This window comes from Capra hircus, chromosome 14, assembly GCF_001704415.2.
Source record: "Capra hircus breed San Clemente chromosome 14, ASM170441v1, whole genome shotgun sequence".
Classification (NCBI taxonomy): domain Eukaryota; kingdom Metazoa; phylum Chordata; class Mammalia; order Artiodactyla; family Bovidae; genus Capra; species Capra hircus.
Genome location: NC_030821.1, coordinates 59891478 through 59909255, shown reverse-complemented (window position 1 = coordinate 59909255; position 17778 = coordinate 59891478).

Genomic DNA, 17778 nt, shown 5'->3' with positions numbered 1-17778 from the left:
CTGAATTTCCTTGAGAAAGATCAGGACATAGAATTTTCATGCAATCCTCGAGAGGTGCTTTAGGAAAACCCTAGCCGGCCCTGGACCAAGCACACGTGCGATAAAGAGAGGTCTCACTGACCCCAGGGAAACCGGCAGATTGATACCCCTTTTGTTGAACAGCCTGTGATTTCATTAATTTCATTGACAGTAATTCGGAGTGAAATTTATGAAGGCCACAGAGCAGAGTTAGTGAACCGCACGAAACGTCAGCGCGTCCACTCCAAGCTCCACCATCTCCGACTCTCTCCCCCACGCCTACCTGCGCTGTTTGCTTTGGCGGCTGCTCTCTCATCTTGTTCAGGAGGCTTCCTGCGACCCAGGACCTCGCTCCACCCTGGGTACCGCAGCCCCGGGGATCCCGGCTCCTCTGACCATCCGCGAGGTTTCACCGCCCACGTTTGGTTCTATGCATAGGTACCGCACTCACACACACCACACACATACACACACCACCCCCTGACACAGACATCACCCACACACTTTCACACCCAGACACCACCCAGACACACACACACATATACCATCCACCCACCCACATACATACACCATGCACACACACACACACCACCTCCTGACACACACGCCACCCACACACACATTCACACCCATACACCACCCAGGCACACACACACATTCACACCCACCCACACACACCAGCCCTCCCCCCTCAACACACACACTCCACACGCACACCACCCCTACACACATTCACACCCAGATACCATCCAGGAGCACACACATACACCACCCACCACACACACACACATACAACATGCACACACATGCACACAACCTCCTGACACACACATTATCCACACGCACAGTCACACCCACACACCACCCAGGCACACACACATACACCACCCACCACACACATACACCACCCACACCACCCCCACATCACTCCACCAAACACACCACACACACATATACACAACACACACACCATCTGTACCACGCCCCCACACACCTACCATACACACACACCACACACATCACACGCTCCACAAGCACTCCACAAACACTACACACCAAAATACCACACCCTACACACACACACAGCACATACAGCATCTGTAGCACACACACAGTACATTCACACACACACACCACCATCCTACACACATGACATCCTAGATACAGCACAGACAACCCTTCTCCTCAGGCTCATACCAGATGGACTCTCTGGAGTCCCACTTACACTTCTGAAGCTCCATTTCCCCTCAGTCAGTTTCAGCTGTATTTTCTGTCACCTGCACTCTGAAAAGTCCTGAATAACCAACTGTTTTTAGGGAAAATTGTCTTTCTGAGTTTGCCTTAGCAGTATTCTTCCAGGGTAGACATCTTACCTTGTGTGTTTAGTAAACACTTTGATTTCCACCAGTAAAATATGCAGTTGCAAGCCAAGGGGCATAAACTTAAATTACAGGAATTATTACTGAGAGTATATTTCCCTGGCATTAACAATAAATAGAAAAGATTTTTTTGTTTTGATGAATATGATTTTTGTTTATGGTTTTTAGATGTTATGCCTAGATAAAAAGATAATGTATAGCCATTCATGCAAAATATTAAGGGAAATACTTGGGTATTTTTAATGAGAAAAATGACTTATTAAAGACAAAAGACAAATTGTCTCACCCCTATCAAGTTTCTTTCAGGTATGAGTGTAAAATTTTAAGGCATTTCGAGTCTTCTTTTAAGAAGCAACTACTTCAATATGCGCTTAGAATTGACAGCATGCAGTCAGTTCATCACTGATGTCCTTCTCGTAGTGTTCTCCTATCGCTCAGATCATCTTCCTGGACATCAGTATTTTGCATAAGGCTCCTCCAGAGCCAGATGTTGACTGTGTAAAGTCCCTTGGGTACCATCTGATGAAATGTGATGGAGGAGAGGCAGACTGGTAGGAGGCAGAGATTTTTGATTGTTGTGATACATGTTTTCAAATTAAAAAAAAAATATGTAAGACCAGGTAAACACAGTTGACCCATTCTGGGGTCGCGAAGAGTCAGACACGACTGAGCGACTTCACTTTCACTTTTCATTTTCATGCATTGGAGAAGGAAATGGCAACCCACTCCAGTGTTCTTGCCTGGAGAATCCCAGGGACGGGGGAGCCTGGTGGGCCCCCGTCTGTGGGGTCACACGGAGTCGGACACGACTGAAGCGACTTAGCAGCAGCAGCAGCAGCAGCAGCAGGGTCTCGGAAAGAGGCAAAGTGAGTGTGAACCCCTAAAGCATAACTTCATTAACTTCAGCTAAATTCACCTCTGGCAACACTGAAAAATTTTTTGGCTGCCCTGGGTCTTCGTTCTATGCGCAGGCTTGCTCTAGTTGGCGGGGCTGGCTACTTTTTGTTGTAGTGCAAGGGCTTCTCACTGTGGCAGCTTCCATTATAGATCATTATATGATATTGAATATAGTTCCCTGTGCTATGCAGTAAATCCTTGTTATTTATCTGTTTCACAGTAGTGTACATCTGTTCACCCCAAACTCCCAATGTGACCCTCTTCCCCTTGGTAACCACTAGTTCATCTTCTGTCTGTGAGTCTGTTTGTTTCGCACATACCTTTGTTTGTATTCTGTTTTAGATTTCACATATGAGTGACAGCATATGATCTTTGTCTTTCTCTGTTTGACTTATATGATAATCTCTTTGCACATCCATGTTGTTGCAAATGGCATTATTCCACTCTTTGTCATGACTGAGAATATTCCTTTGTGTATGTGCACCACATCCACTTTATCCATTACTCTGTTGATGGACACTTAGGTTGCTTCCATGTCTGGCTATCGTAAATAGCGCTGCAATGAACACTGGGGTGAACGTACCTTTTAGAATTAGACTTTTTATCTTTTCTGGATATGTGCCCAGAAATGGGGTTGCTGGACTATATGGTAGCTCAATCCAAATGTCAGGTTTTAATTTATGTACATTTTTTTCCAGGACCACATTATGGGCAATCAGTAAACTAAACTTTCAAGCTAATAAATATATTAAATGAAGATAAGATTCTGAAAAAGATGTGGAATGTAAAGGTATTTTGGGAGGGGGCAATATGGACTGATGTCAGATTTCTGATGATTTCTGAAAAATCTTGCTTCAGTATTTTAAACAGATAATGACCCTGGTGCTAAAATTCCACTGGTGCATTGGAAAGTTAGATAAAGAGTTTCATTCACAACTTTTTTTTTGTTGATTAGTTCAGCTAATCTTTTTTTAAAAAATAATTTTTATTGGAGTATAGTTGATTTACAGTTTGTATTGGTTTCAGGTGTATAGCAAAGTGATTCAGTTATACTTGTTTTTATTCACAAATTTAAATTTCCCCAATACACTGGAGGTCACATCTTTTGCAACTATTCATTTTTTTCTTTTTCTCTTTTAAATTATGAAAGTATGGTAACACGCTGACAGGAGATTTAGAAAATACATAGAACAAGGTTACATATAGTTTCACTATATATTGTAGTTATTCTTTGCAACTATTTAGATTTAAGATGAAAATGTTTGGATGGCCATGTATCAATATATAAGAGCAGAAGGCAGCTTTTCACAGTTCTTGAAAGGAGTGGGAGCTGTCATCACTTTGTAGATGAAGTCATAGTATTAATGAAAGGAAACATCCCTGGACATTCAGTTTAACCTAAACCTACAGAAGCTCAGCCTGCAGAACTGAAAATAGAAGCGACCCTGCCATGGCGCTGCCACTGCGGAGGCACTATTTACAGTCAGGAAAGTGAGGCTCACGGCCACACAAAAGGCCTCCCCAATTGATTGTGTTCTGCTGACTTCCTCACATTGTGGGCCACCAGGATCTGCTGGCAAGAGAAGGGGTGAGTCAGGCCCCAGGGCTGACTCCAGGGCCCAGATAAGGCATCTGGAAATCTCTGGGAGCCCCAAGGAGTGGTGAGGCAGCCGCCCACTCTGCCCAGGTTGCCTGAGGGGCCCTGCCGGGTGCCTGAGTGAAGGCAGGTCTGTTCCAGGCCTCGCTGCCTCGGCACAGTCTGAGCCAGGACTTGACTCAGCTTCAGAAACGGAGTCTCCTCATGGAGGGGAACACCCAGGGCCATGCTGGCCCTTGGAACCAACAGATTCTCCTGTGTGTGAATTCCTCCAACAGAGCCTTCAAGATGCATCCCTATAGATTACAACCCAGACAACCTCTTAATAACCTGTTATTTTGCCTAGAAATATGCCGTACTGGCTAAGTCGCTACAGTCGTGTCTGACCATTTTCAACTCCATGGACTGAAGCCTGTCAGGCTTCTCTGTCCATGGGATTCTCCAGGCAAGAATACTGGAGTGAAAAAAAAAGAATACTGGAGTGGGTTGCCATTTCCTCCTCCAGGGGATCTTCCAGACTCAGGGATCGAACCCACATCTCCCGCATCTCCTGCACTGGCAGGTGGGGTCTTTACCACTCCCCTGGACCATCCACCCTGGAGATCTCTCCACCTGAGCCTCTCCACACCTGCCTCATGGCTCCCCCACCCCCACCTGCTCCCCACCTGATCTCTGGGCTATTCTCTCCCCGCTACCCCACCTGTGAGCCTCGTGTCCCGATGAGATCGCACCACACTGAGTGATGAGATGCTCCCAATTATGTGCACGGATCCTGGAGCCAGGCTGTTTCCTCAGACCCGGCCCTGTACTCATGATCTTATGCCCTGGGACACACACCACCTCTGTGGATGGTGCTTTTGCGTCCACAGCTGTAAACAGGGCTCACCCAGGGTGCGTCTCCTCGGGTTGTTGCGAGGATTAGTCCAGCACTGATCTTGCAGAGACCCTAGAGCAGGACCAGGCTGCAGAGCTATTACTGCACCTTGACCGGGGCTGTCAGCCCACTATTAAATTTCTGCTCTCAAGTATCTTCGAGTTATGTGCTAGAAACCAGGTGTATGTTCGTTGCTCACAAAAAGACATACCCTCTGCTTTTCAGGGACTCGTAGTAGGTATTTATGCTTCTCTCCAGAGCCTCTTGTGACCACACAGTGAGTGACTCCTCCTCCCTTCCTTTTTTCTTCTCTTTTTAAAATATTTGGTTATTTATTTATTTGGCTGTGCAGGCTCTTTGTTGAAGCATGTGGGATCTAGTTCCCTGGCCAGGGATCAGAAGCCAGTCCCCTGGGATTGAGAACAGGGAGTCAGCCACTGGACCACCAGGGAAATCCCCCTCCCTTTCTTCTTTCTTTTTCCTCCCTCCCTCCCTGCCTTCCTTCCCCTCTCCTTCCTTTCAGCAGATACAAGTCTGATGCTGCCCTATGCTGGGGATGCTGCTTCGGAAAGCAAGGTTGCTCCTCCATGGGATGAACTAACACTGGAGAAGACAAATAATAAATGCATACATGGATAAATAATATGACTCAGAAGAGCAATAAATACTCCACAGAAATCCGGAAGGGAGGGAGTGTGCTGCCATGTGATGTAGCTGCTCGGTCTGGGCGCCTCTCCTGAGTGAGACAGGTCAGGGGGTGCAGGATAGGAGCGCAGGAAGGGTGGACTTGGTCCAGATCTGTGGGAAGAGCCATCAGGCAGGGGAGAGGGCGCCTTCAGGAAGGAAGTGGGGGATGCAGAGGGAGATCGCGGTCTGCTTGGTCCTCAAAGGTGTGTGGCCAGGGCTTGGTCTTGATCCCGGTACGATGGGAAGCCTCAGAGGGAGAAGGTGACATGATCCAATGTGTACTTATAGAAGGCTCCTCTGCCTGGGAGAGGCATGTGGAGAAGAGTCCAAGGAGTGGGGGGACGACCAGATGGGCGGCAGTGGAAGCATGTACCAGCCTGGCCCCGAGCTGCTGGTACTGACCCTCCAAGGCAGTTCCTGGGCGCTGGTCTCTAACTTCAGCCTTTTCATTTTTTAAAAAGCCAAGTAAGAGCTAAGTAGTTATTCTGTTGTCAGAATCATAGCCCCGAAACCCTAATCTTATACGAATTAGAGGGGTTTAATAGGAGAATATGTTAAGAAAATTTTAAGCACGTTTCCCACAAAAATTTTTATATACCAGAAATGGAAGAGACAAATTCAGTCCTTTCATCTCTATCTGATTCAACTTAGTGTTGATGTAGTTTTAAATATCTCCTGTGGTGAGTCTTCATTGTTTCTTAAAGGCAATTGTTTTCATATTTCAAACATCCTTCTAGTAAGAATTTAAATTGTAATTTTTTCTTCTATTTTAAACTAACAAAGAGTCAGTGAATGTATATTCAGTATAAGAAGAGCTGACTGGGGGATTTAAAAAATTGTGACACAATACTTTTGGAATTACTTTCTTAGGTTCACTAAATTATGTTGGACCATCCAAAAGGCATTCCTGTCTACCCTGTAAAATTATGTATTCCAGGTATTTCTAGGTTACTAATCTTAATCTCTTACTCTTCTCTTGTCCCTTAGTCCACATCAAAAAAGGGCAAAAAAGAATCATTGATTAGCCAAGCTAGACATCAAAGGACTGATCTTCACACAAATCAATCCCCTGGAGTCTTAATTGCTTTGCTGATTTCTCCCAAACTTTCTCATTTGTCTATTGAACTGCTCATTCCTACAGCCTCAGGTTTGTTGTCAGAAATTCTTCCCTTTCCTGTTTTTTTGCTATAAGTTGTTGTCCAGCTAGCAGTTCTTGGAAAAGTGAGTTGCTGCCCCGGTGACGAGCCCAGGGAACACCAGATCTCAGAGACGCAGCCCCATCTCGTCTTGGGCATCACACGGACTAAATCCCGGACTCTGGGGTCCTCGTCTTTAGAGAATGATCATTCCCAACAAACACAAACGTCAGCGCTTTGCCTTTGTTGTTTCTTCTCTTTCAAAAACGAAATTAATGAGATGATAACCTCCTTCTCCCCAGACCTGGGTATCGATTTCTGCTTCATTTTCTGGCCCCTCTTCTCAGTTCTGAAGACACTACCAAAGGGGCATTATTGATCAGCGGGCTGCTGGTCACTTCCTTGGGCACAGAGGACACAGACCCTGTCACCTCTGTGCCCCGGAATAGACCTGAAGGTAAAGGGTCAGAGATGAAAGGCCTCGGATCAGTTCTTCTTTGTAATCAGCCTCTCAGGAAGGCCGAGCCTCTGTTTACACCTGTCCTTGGGGTTTAAGATGGAAAACTTTTACTCCCAGGTCCAGACGCGGATGTAGGTGAAGCAGAACACTTATCTTTCTCAGTTTCTCATGGGGGCAGATGGATTGTTTGTGGTTAAGGCAGTTTGCCTTTTTAGGAAAAAAGCTGATGCGTCCTGGGTCTTTCGTTTGTTGCCTGCCCTGCTGAGACTCCATCTGTTACAGAGATCGTAATGCTTTAGAAGTCAGCTAGAGAACACCCAAATTAATTTCCTCTGAGAAAGGACCCTGAAAGATTCCTTCTTCTTTCCTTGGGTTGCAACGATGTCATTGATTTCATTGTTAAACCGGAGCAGAGAGGGTCAAGGGAGTTTGGGGAAGCTGAGAGAAAGAATGCCAGAAAACAGGCATTAGTCATCTACCTTCACAGAGTGGCTGCTGACCATTCAAGACCCTCAATCACCACCTGGAGAAGAGAAATGTTCTAAAGTGGCCTTGGCTTAACCCACCCCTTCTTAGGGTGCACTCAATGACTAATTTTTAAAAGCAAAATTGCATCTTGAAATTCTGGTAACTTCTGTTAATATTTCTTACTATTCCTAGGTTATTGCCTTAAAACAGCAATGTGTTTCCCACTTGAATTGCACCAAACTTCTCTTCTATTCTCCCTGCCCCTCCTCATGCCCTGGCCATTTATATCCTTACTCATTAAATAAGGGCAATTATTCTCATGCATGTCTCCTAAGTTCTTTGTAGTTGGTACAGCTGCGAACATGTGAAAAGGCAATACGTCCAATAGGTCACAAGGAATGGGAAAATGTGCAGAGTTCAGTTTGAGAAGAAAAGTGGCTCTTGGGGGCTTCCCTGGATGTCCAGCGCTTAAGACTTCACCTTCCAGTGCTGGGGGTGCTGGTTCAATCCCTGGTCGCAGAGTTTAGATCCCACATACTTCTTGGCCAAAAAATCAAAACATAAAACATAAACAGTGTTGTGACAAATTCAATAAAGACTTTAAAACTGGCCCATTTAAATAAAAAACTTTAAGAAAAGAAAACTGGCTCTCTTGCTTCATGGGATGGTGATGCTGGGGCATTTGGGAGTGGGCGTTGTGCCCTGGGATTCAGATCAAGAACAGCTCCTTTTCCCCCCAAGGAGCGAGGAGGAGAAGCAATCTGGTCTCAGAGCAGTAGGGTTCAGCCCTCTTCCCAGAACCTGCCAGGCTCTCTCAGATGCGTCCAATCTGGCTCCTGACCCCACGAGAGCCCCCTCTTCTTGGTCTCCCCTATCCCAGCTCTGAAGCTAGAAGGCAGGTATGTTTGAAGTTGTGTAGTTACACCTGCCCAGATGGCTTAGCAGTAAAGAATCTGCCTGCCAACGTAGGAGACAAGAGACAAGAGTTTGATCCCTGGGCCGGGAAGGAGGAGGAAACGACAACCCACTCCAGTATTCTTGCCTGAGGAATCCAATGGAGAGAGGAGCCTGGTGGGCCACTGCCCATGGGGTCGCAAAGAGTCAGACACAAGTGAGTTCACACACACAGCTACACCTGCAGCCTGTTTAGTAGAGGGCACACCTAACTGCTTGGTGCCCCAGTTAGAACACCTGCATCCGAAAAACATAATTGGAAATCATTTCTACAACAGGCTGAATATAACTAACTATAAATACAAGGCACCTCTTTTTCCCAAAGCTTAAACGTGATCAGCTCCACAGACCCCTGATCTGCTCAAGCAGCAAATACACAGTTGCTCCATTTCTCTTTCATGTGGACGTCCAACTCTCCTGAGTACTTCAATTATTCATAAAAATTGAGCTGTTTTTTGAAAAGTCCATACAGAAAGATTAATTCTGTTTGTCTAGAGTTGAGATTGTTTTGGTCAACCTTAGCCAAGGAAAGTCTCCAGACATGTGACTCACGGAGGCAGTATTCCTTTCTCTCTGCTCCTCTGGGGTCTGTTGAACTCTGTCATGAAATAAACAAGGTGGTTTTCAGAGATCTATCTGCAAATGCTAATCTTGTTGTGATAAGCAAGAAATCTATGCTATTTGCTTTAGAGTATTTCCCATCAACATCAAGCCCAGCTGGTAACTCAGTTTGTGTCATAAAACAATCCACATGGACACTGGGATCAGCAGACCTTTGAAGACAGTGTCAGTCAAGATATGACCCCTTTGTACACGACTGCTCCCAAATTCTGCAGAAGATTGCCTCCTCCTAGTTGTTGGGTGATTCTAGACCACTAATTAACAACATGGAGGACATGAACACTGCTTGTCCAATGAGTCTATGACAAAATATAAATTCACTCCTTTAATCCATGTCGCTAGCCAGGAAAAGAGCCCTTCAGAATTAACCTACTATGGTTGCATTAAGTCTCCAGTGTTTACTGCTTGCTTGTTTAATTCATTGACTTTATAATTCTCTATCTCATCCTGTATATATTTGTTTGTATATATATAAAACCATTTGTATGTACTTGCCTATATCATGCCCATTAGTGTGTATTTCCTACAAACTTTCCCCAAAATGGGAATATTCTCTTGCATATCCACAGATTAATGGTCAAATTTGGGAATTTTTAAATTATTTTAAAGCTTTAATCTAATATGTATCTTATATTCCAATTTCTTGTTATTTCAATAAGGTGCATCATGCCTATTTTAAAAAACACTGGTCTGGTGTAGGATCCAGACCAGTGTCATTTTTTACACTTAGTTGTTGTGTCTTGACGGATTTCTTAAATTTGGGACAGTTCCTTAGTATTTATCTTTTAATGTCAACGTCTTTGAGGAATATCGGCTGGTTACTTTTTAGAGTGTCATTCGATTTGGGTTTCTCTGAAGTTTTTCTTTTCTTCTTCCCACCAGCTTTATTGATGTAATTCTGTAAGTTCCTTAAAATTTCTGGTCCTTCGATTCTTTGACTGCAAAAAAGAGAATAATAGTAGTAAAATTACCACTCAGTGAATTTGAGGATTTAATAAATTGATGTAAATAAATTGTCCATGTTCGTTATGTTATCAGCTATTTTTCTGATTTGAAAGTATTATTCTAAAAAATGTGAGCCATACATATAAGGAATGTTATTCAGCCTTTAAAAGGAAGGAAATTTCTGGGACTTCTCTGGCAGTCCAGGGAAGTTAAGACTTCGCCTTCCAAAGTAGGGGATGCAGGTTTGATCCCCGGTTGAGGTTCTAAGATCCCACATGCCTCACAGCTAAAACACCAAAGAATAAACAACAGAAGCAATATTGAAACAAATTCAATAAGGACTTTAAAAATGCTCCATATTTTTATAAATCTTTGAAAAGGAAGGAAGTTCTGTCACTTGAAATAGCATGGAAGAACCTTGAGGACTTTATACTAAGTGAGATAAGCTGGAGACAAAAGGGCAAACACTGTGATTCCACTTGTGTGCAGTATATAGAGATGGAGTCAGTAGAGAAAGACAGAATGGTGGTTTCAAGGGTTCGATGAAGTGGGTACTGGGGAGTTTTAATGTTTAATTGGACAGAGTTTCAGCTGGAGAAGATGAAAAGTTCTGGACATGAATATTGGGACGGTTACACAATGATGTGGATATACTTAAAACCATCTGAATGAAAGCTTTAAAACGGTTAAAACAGTAAATTTTATGTTATGTGTGTGTGTGTGTATGTGTGTGTGTGTGTGTGCTCATTCAGTCATGTCCGACTCTTTGTGGTCCCATGGACTGTAGGCCACCAGGCTCCTCTATTCATGGGATTCTCCAGGTAAGAATACTGGAGTGGGTTGCCATGCCCTCCTCCAGGGGATCTTCCTGACTCAGGGATCAAACCTGTGTCTCTTAAGTCTCCTGCATTGGCAAGTGGGTTCTTCACCATCAGCACCACCTGGGAAGCCCCCTAGAAGTGTTAGCCACTCAGTCGTCATGGACAGTAGCCCGCCAGTCTCCTCTGTCCATGAGATTTCCCAGGCAAGAATACTGAAGGGGTTGCCATTTCCTTCTCCAGGGGATCTTCCTGATCCAGGGATTTAATTCACGTCTCCCACATTACAGGTGGATTTTCTACCACTGAGCCACCTGGGAAGACCTAGGTATATTTTCACCACTAAAAAAAATTTTGGAATCATTATTCTGACTGCTGTGTGGAGAATGGGGTGGAAGACTAGGAAAATGCAGGTCCAGAAGTCAGGGGCTGTCACCACTGTCTAGTGGAGAGAGGACAGGGGTGGCAGTGGAGGTGCCTAGCAGAAGATGCTTTGGGGATGTGGTTTGAAGTAGTTAGTAACTAGGGTGGGAACTTGCTGGCAGGTTGGATAGGGGGCTTCAGAAGAAAGAGGGGGCAAGGAGAGCTTTCTTCTCTCTGGCTTCAAAAGTGGATGATTTCAGGCTCCGAATCTTTTAAACCCTAACTCCCCAACTCTCTCTCCCCAAGGCCCTGGCCCCCATGCTTCTGCTTTCTGTCTCTATGAGCATCATTCTCTAGGGACCTCACATACATGGAATCACACAGTATTTTTCCTTTTGTGTCTGACTGACTTCACTTAGCTAATGTCTTCAAGGCCCATCCAGGCTATGGCACGCAACACTGCTTCCTACCTTTTCAAGGCTGTGTACTAGTCCTTTGTACAAATATAACACATCTTGTTTATTTGTTTATCCACTCATCAGTTGTGTCCATTTGTTTTGTTTTAATTGTTCATTTTATTTTTTAGATTTTTACATGTATCAACTGTTATTAGTAGTGCTTATAAACATAGCTGACATGTATCCAGAACAGTACATGTTAGAAGGGATTTTCACTGAGATGACTTCATTTAACAGTGTGATCTCATTCATCAGCTTTCCACTCTCCTATGTCACAGTGAGCGCTGTGCCCACTGATTGGACTAGGTATCACCCTTCATGCTCACAGCTACTCTGTGAGAGAGGAGCTATTACTCTAACATCTGGGGAAACCAAGGCACAGAGCGATTAGGTAACTTGCCCAGAGTCACACAGCTAGTGAGTGGCAAAGTGGTAGAGCCAGTGCTCTAGCCCAGGTGAGCTCAGCCCACAGCCCGTGGGTTTAATTACTCTTCTGAAAGCTTCACCCAGGTCCTGCTACTTTCCAAGAATGAACATCAAGTCTTCAAGCTGATATTTCAAAAGATCACCCTACAGGGACTTCCCTGGTGGTCCAGTGGCTAAGATTCCGAGTTCCCAATGCAGGGGGCCTGGGTTCGATTCCCTGGTCAGGGAACTGAGATCCAGCAACTAAGAGTTTGCACATCGCAACAAGAGATTCTGAACTTGGCAAATAAAAAAATCCCAAATGCCTCAACTAAGACCCAGCATAAATTTTAAAATTTTTAAATGAATTTTAAAAATTTTAAAAAGACCTTCTTTTTAAAAAACAGGATCATTGTACATACATATTGTTAATTATGGAGCACACATAGCCGTACAATATTGCACCATTTGGGTTGAGACAAAGCATTGTTTTGCTTTATATTTTATTTTTGCATTTTCAGAGCATATTTTCTCCATCAATTCATAGTTATGCTGACTTATTTTTTTCTTCTTCACCACAATTCAATTACTATAGACTAATATTAATATTATGATATCCTGTAAAGCTTCTTATGAAAGGGGTGAGGAACTCTCTCAGATGTTCAAAAGTTCAGTTCATCAATTTCATTGATATGTTGAGACTATTCACCCAAACTGAAAGGGACAGTGGAGCAGAAACCTGGGTAGCTCATCGAGGAAACTACTGGTTTCCTTTTCCTTCGGGGGCACTTTGCTGAACTTTGCACTGCAGGCTTCTGCTTTTGCCGGTGTCCAGTCCTGCTTCTTCCCAGGGCCTGTCTGTTTCTTTATTGATCCATCTGAATGGATCTTCTTCTCCATCACCTTTTTCTTCTTTTCAGCAGAGAGTTAGAGTCTGGAGGTGACAAGCAGATGGTGAATAATGAGAAAGCCAAGGACACATCTAATCTGAGAACCCTGAAGTGAGGTCTAAGTTCAGCCCCTTCAGGGAGAACTAGCTGCAGGGTGCAGAGTGTCTAGGAGATCAACATGGAGGAGGCAGAGGTGACGTGTGGCTGAGTCTGCCGTGGCCCAGATCCCCGGGGGCCCAGGGAGGGTGGGACTCACTGAACTCTGCATCTATTCATTGAAATACTGTTCTTACTTGACCCCCAGATGGTACCTCGAAAATAATCTTGGTGTCAGGCACAAGTTTGTAGGCTGTGTGAGTTTCCTCATTGTCAAGACCAAGGCCTAGGAACCAGAAGAGAAGGAATAAGAGGCAAAGAGGAGATGAAGGACAGACAGAAAGGGAAGGAAGGTCCTTGCAGCCAGGGTGACGGCCACACTTCCTTCTGTAATGTTCCCGGGCTCCCGACCATGGCCCGCTTTCCGGATGCAAGCTAAACTGTGGGAATAGCAGCAGCCACGGAGAGAACGAAACACTTCACCCTGGGAATTCTAAGGCTGCTTTTGGAAGCATAAGCATATTTTTTCCAAAAGACTGTAGAGCCTCAATAAAGCCTAGGGCTGGAAAAGATGTAAGACACACAGTTAGGAATAAACACATACTGAACCAAGCATCACAGTTGTCCTTGATTTTTAATCCTGCTTATTATCACGAAAGGATGGCCTTTTGATCTCCAGTGGATAAGAGATGTTATTTCAGTGTGAAAGCATCAGTGATCCCCTGAGTCTACAGAAGCAACCGGCGGCACCAGGCAGCCATGACTGTTCTGTTCTGAGCCCCAATCCCACTCACATTTCTCCACAGAATCTTTGAAAGTAAAATTGCTAATCACTCAGTCATGTCCAACTCTTTGTGACCCTCTAGACTGCAGAGTCTTGCCATGGAATTCTCCAGGTGAGAATACTGGAGTGGGTAGCCATTCTCTTCTCCAGGAGATTTTCCCGACCCAGGGATCAAACCCAGGTATTCCTGCATTGCAGGCAGATTCTTTACCACTGAATCACTTTGTTGCCACTTAAACCCAGAAAACAGCAGCTGTGGGCTGGAGTGGGAAAACAAATCTAAAGGCACACAACAGCCGTGAGTGGGCCTGGGGAGAAGCAGCCGGCTGGCAGGTGATCAGGGAGACGGGCCAGGGGTCTAGGGAGGCCGAGGAGGGAGGTGGCCAGGGAGCCCTCGGGCCAGGCTCCCACACAGTCAGCAGAGGCTGGGATGAACTTCCTCCAATTCCACGTCCATTGTTTGGTCTTTATTACAGTCTCACTGTCCATCATGGACGGAAGTGAAATTGGTCTGGAAGGGCTTCCCCTTCCCACAGTCTCTGTGGTTGTGTATTGATAGATGGCTTTTAAGTATAATATCCTTGTAGACAGGAAAATTAAGCTGATCTATCCATTTCATGGGCAGAACTATTGTTTTTTTTTTTTTTTTTTTTAACACAAGAGACAATGTATTTGCCTCCTCAGCCCGCCAAGACTTCCTTATCATACCATAGTCTAAAAAAAGGTGATGACTTAATTCCCTGGGCTGTCCCCTAGGTCAGGTCAGTAGGAGACATGGGGTCAGCATACTTGGTCACCCTGCTCCCCAGCCCCAGGCCATGGCCGAGTGGTCACAGGTGTACACAGGTGGGCGCTGGCTGTCTACAACCCAGAACTCTGTTTGTGTTCCCCAGAAGGCCTGTCTCTTCTGGTGTGTATGTTTTATCTGTGACTTGGAAGCCCCATACTGCTGCTTTCTGTTTTCTTTATCTACAGCCCATTGGGTCTTTCAGACCTTGGACAGAGCAGGTTGATGTTTGGGTTTCATCACCATCCTTCTCTGTCAGTGTAATTAGTTATTTCCATGGCCCTAGAAATGCCTGTCAAGAGTACATCACAGGCTTGCCTGTTGGTTCAGTGGCTAAGACTCTGTGCTCCCAGTGCGGGGGGTGGGGTGGGGGCCTGGGTTTGATCCCTGGTCAGGGAATTAGACACCACATGCCGTGACTAAAGATTCCACATGCCACAACTAAGACCTGGTGCAGCCAAAGAATTCAATATTAAAAAAGAAAAAAAAAAAAGTTTTAAAGAACAACCAAAAATTTTTTTAAAATTTAAGAGTACATTCTATTTTCTTGTAAAACTTTATCCCTAACCCAAGATATGGGAGCAACCTCAGTGTCCATCAGCAGAGGAATGGAGTGAATAAAATGTGGTGTATATATATATAATGGAAAACTACTCATCTATTAAAAAAAAAAGAACATGATTTTGCCATTTGCAGCAACGCAGATGAACTTGGAGGGTATTAGGCTAAGCGAAGTAAGTCAGACAAAGAGAGACAAATACTGTATGATGTTACTTATATATAAAATCTAAAAAAATACAACAAACTAGTGAACATAGGAAAAAAGAAGCAGATTCACAGATGTAGAGAACAAGCTAGTTGTTACCAGCGGGAAGAGGGAAGGGGGGAGGGGCAAAATAGGGGTAGGGGATTAAGAGGTATAAACTATTAAGTATAAAATAAATAAGCTACAAGAATATATTGTACAATGCAGGGAATATAGCCTATATTTTATAGGGACTTCCCTGATAGCTCAGTTGGTGAAGAATCTGCCTGCAATTCAGGAGACCCTGGTTCGATTCCTGGGTTGGGAAGATCTGCTGGAGAAGGGATAGGCTACCCACTCCAGTATTCTGGCTGGGAGAGTTTCATGGACTGTATAGTCCAAGGGGTCGAAAAGAGTAGGACACGACTGAGTGACTTTCACTCCACTTCACTTATAGTAACCATAAATGGAATATAACCTTTAAAAATTGTGGATCACTATACTGTGCACCTGTAACCTATATAATGTTGTATTAATAAATCCACTATATATCAATTTAAAATAAAACAAAGATGAAATACTTTATCCCTAAGGTTTTCCTTTTATCAGGTTCTCCCTGTTCCCATCTTTGTTGTTATTGTTCAGTCACTCAGTCATGTCTGACTCTTTGAGACCCCATGGACTGCAGCACACCAGGCTTCCCTGTCTTTCACCATCTCCCAGAGTTTGCTTAAACTCATGTCCATCGAGTCGGTGACTCCAACCAACCATCTCATCCTCTGTCGTTCTCCTCTTGTCCTCTATCTCTCCCAGCATCAGGGTTCCTGTCTAAAATGGTTCCCATCTTAAACGTATTCAAAAGCACTTGTTTGATCTCATGCTGACAGTGCTTATTTTCCCTAACACCATGAACACTGTTAGATGACTGTTATTTTCACTAATGTTTATGGAAGGATTTTTAGACATCCTATCTTATGCTAGCATGCACTTTCTCATTTAATCTCAAATAACCCATGAGATAGAAGTATGATGATCATCCTCTGTTTTACAGATGAGAATACTGGGGCTTAGACATGGAAATACTATGTTCTCATCTGTAGCTAGCAGAGTTGGGGTTGGAATCCAGCCTGTCCCCCTGGGAAGCTGGGCCACTGCCCCTGAGGTTCCAACTTGGAGTGGACGGAACCCTTGGGAGTGAACTGACTGGGAGGCCCAGAAAGGTCCCCTGGATGACACCATGGACTCCTTCCTACCTTAAGAACTGCTGATCTCTGAATAAATTCCACCACTTTTTCATTTGTTTCTACCATTAAATGAAATTCAATGTGTAAAAGTTAAATCAAAAAACCAACCCACCTGAAATGATATTTTCACCTTCTACACTAAAAAAGCACTTAGAAAAAAATAATCTTGGCTTGAAAGAGTATTTACTTCTTTAAAGGCCATTTGTTCTTGTCCCGAAACATCTTTCTGTTAGAAGAATCTGGCAACCTGTGTCATCTTTGAAACATTTGAATTGGAACAGGATTTATACACTCTTTATCATCTGGTGAGACTTTTAAGAGGAAAGTGTCAACATAAATTTGGAATTTCCTGACTTCTGCAGATTTGAGTTATAATCTGGACATGACTAGAAAGGAAATCTTAAAAAAATATTTTAGAGTGTTTTATTGTGGAAATGTCCCCAAACATTTTCATCCCATTTTCCCAGAGAAAGCTGACAGCTTGGGGTTGGGGGGAGAAGAATAAAACACAACGGGCCACATCCTTGAACTCTTTTGTGTGTTTAGAACAATGTCCAGTTAAAATCAAACAATATTGCTGCTAAATATGTCTAAAATAGTCCTTGGTGAGCACTCTTGGAGGAGTGATGAGAGCCAGGGTCCCTGTGAGTGGGAAGGTCTCACTCTGACTGAGGCAGAGTCCTGGCAGGACTCAGCATCTTCCCCAGCATTGTATAATCCTTCCTGTACAGCCTGGGACCTTAGATACCTTCCCCATCGCCCTGACATCACCTCCTGTACGACCTGGGACCTTAGATACCTTCGCCATCACCAGGTCACCGGCTCCAGTTAGGCCTGGGACCCCGCATCCCAACCCGAGCATGCGCAGAGTTAGAGCAGAGCTAATACCAGCGCTGCGCCTGAGTGGAAAACAAAAGCCGGGCCTGGCTGGGGGCGGGCGGGCTCGTAAAGAGAAGGAGGCGAAGTCACGAAGTCTGGCTTTCTGGCCAGATTTCCTCGGGAAGGAGAGGTGTGGCCGCTCTGTGTGTGCGCGCCGGGAGGGGCTGCAGGCCCGCTGGCGCGCGGCCAGGGCGCCCGACGCCAGGCCCGGCTCTCGCGCTGGGAGCGGCCGCCGGCGGCCACACAATGGCGTTATCTCGGCCAGCGCGCTGC